The following is a 2,500-nucleotide window of genomic DNA, read 5'->3' on the forward strand; positions in this document are numbered from 1 at the left end:
TATTATATATTACCTGGAAGTGTTTGCGCTGGAGCATAGGTTCGGCAAAGGTGTTAGGTTTATGAATAATGTCATTTGGGATATATATAGATTTTGTCGAGTGGTTTCAAATGAACTGTTCTGTAGTATGTTTGTGTGTATTTGTGTGTATTTGAGAGAGAGAGAGAGAGAGAGAGAGAGAGAGAGAGCAAGATTTTGTCTCAAGGTTTAAGAGAATCGATCGATATAACCAGGTGTGCGTTCGGAATGATGTTTGGTTATTATAATTTCCACTTGGTTATATCTCTGAATATTCATCGTATATAGCTAATTATTAATGTCACGGAATGCAAAGTTGAGCTTTTATATATATATATATATATATATATATATATATATATATATATATATATATATATTTATACATATAAACTCTGTTTACTCAAAACGGGGTTTGACGATTCACTTATCAGTAAGTCGTCAATTGACCTAATTTTATAACGGGGACGAATGGTGAAAGGTATCACGATGCTGGATCAATATAGACGAAGTGTTATCAATATTATTCTCGCTAAAATGAAGGACACGATCTACGGAGTGCTTCTCAGTGGGGTAAGTAATATTCTCTTTTGTGTATTCGTAGGTATGGTTATTATGTTAAGTAAAGTGCTTTATTTTAATTGCTTGGTTTTTTTATTTTCACACACGTGGGTAGGCAATTCTGTGGTAGTTTCCTTTTCAAGGTTAATATGAATTTGATATGAATTTTAGTTCGTCATACTTAGTAATATTATTAATGATAATAATAATACGAATGATGATAATGATAATGGAATGCTGATATTACTGTTTGGGAAGTGCAGAAATATTGTTATTGAGGAAATCTGAAGGTGTTTTATTATTTTTAGCATTTGTCTGAGTAGTTTTGTATGAATTGATGTTCTAAATTGTCGAGGAAATCATTATAGGTTAATTCTTTGCTAATGTAGTGGTTGCATTTGTGATTTTTAGTGAATTTTACTTCTGTAAAATAATCACAAATCTCTCATATTCTTGAATTAAATTGATCTAATTAATTACCATAATTATCACCAAACAATTATAGAATTACAGTCTTTCCTCATAATTATTACAATCAGCATTAATGAAATATTTAAATGTATTAAATCCTCCCATTTATACTTTATATAATTATATGCATGTATCTTGCCTACCGTAACTATAACGTTTGGTCATTTTTATTTTATTGTTTACCTTAATTACATATCATCATTTACTTCAGAAACTGATTTAGTTATTAACCGTATACATCGTGATCAAATACTAATTATCTTTCATTTTCTTTATTTCATTGCGCTAAGTACTTCATTTTCATTTACGTTGATTATTTAATTTTATACCTTAATTGTAATTGTATTTAAATTTATTGTATCATTTTGTTAATTGCTCCAACTGCATAGTTTAATTTTTAAGGATAGGTTTATATATAAATATATATATATATATATATATATATATATTAGAATATATATATATATATATATATATTATATAATTAACATAGCTGGTAGATATACACACATAAACATACACACACACACACACACACACCACACACATATATATATATATATATATATATATATATATATATATATATATATATATATATATATGTATAATATATATATAAGATGTATTTTCCTTTTTATATTTACCTTGTTTGGCATTTCCTTTTCTCCAAACATTTTGTCATTGTTTTCAAATCTTTTCATTCCAAGTTTAAATTATTTAATTTTCATATATAAAATTTTGTATTCAAGTTATTTTCATTCTCATGAAGGCTTTATTGTATCTGTTATTTATGATAATATTGTATGCATCATTTTTCCCATTCTCCTTTATGGTTAAATTAATTATCATGTTTGTATTCAACTATATTTTGTCAAATATATTCTAATACAGTAATTGTTCCTTATAGCAGCATCAATGGATAAGGGACTGCATGTTCTGTTAATAAATATTATTAATTTGTTTAACATATTAATAATATTTAACATATATCTAATATAAAAAATATTAGATATATGAACTTATTAAAAGAAACTTTATAGCAACGCTATATAAAGTGATATCATTGTAGGTTATATTAAGAATGACTATGATATTACTATAATACTGTTATAAATATATATTAGTTGAAAATGACACACTAAACCTATTATGCGCGGATGATACTTGACATAAATACAAAAGTTAAAGAAGTATAAGTAAGTGGCCGAAAACGATTTAGTGCAATGTTTGTTGATAGTAATAAAATTTACCTAAACTTTATTGATATCAGTATATATAAATATGTAAGCGATTATCTAATCATTCAATCGTAATAAACAAAAGTGAGAAATATGATTTTAAGAAAATTATATTTATTGATTGGGATGAGAAAATAGACAGACGGTTAAAAATATGACGACCTTCGTCTAAATAACAACGGAGAATGAAATAACAAAATATGTTTTAT

General features: G+C 25.6%; 1 protein-coding gene across 5 annotated transcripts in view; it reads left to right on the forward strand.

Moving 5' to 3' along the window:
* The window catches only part of LOC135224639 (Fanconi anemia group J protein homolog), a 1,012,503-nt gene that overhangs the window by 802,796 nt on the left and 207,207 nt on the right, over positions 1–2,500 (forward strand). The window contains exon 1 of one of the 5 annotated variants that reach the window (XM_064263853.1): positions 458–591. The exons of the other annotated variants lie outside the window; for them this stretch is intronic. The gene's annotated coding sequence lies outside the window, so the exon portion shown is untranslated. Of the gene's footprint in view, positions 1–457; positions 592–2,500 lie in introns of those variants that run through there. 5 annotated transcript variants of the gene reach the window in all.

Source organism: Macrobrachium nipponense, chromosome 12, assembly GCF_015104395.2.
Source record: "Macrobrachium nipponense isolate FS-2020 chromosome 12, ASM1510439v2, whole genome shotgun sequence".
In the NCBI taxonomy this organism is placed as follows: Eukaryota; Metazoa; Arthropoda; class Malacostraca; order Decapoda; family Palaemonidae; genus Macrobrachium; species Macrobrachium nipponense.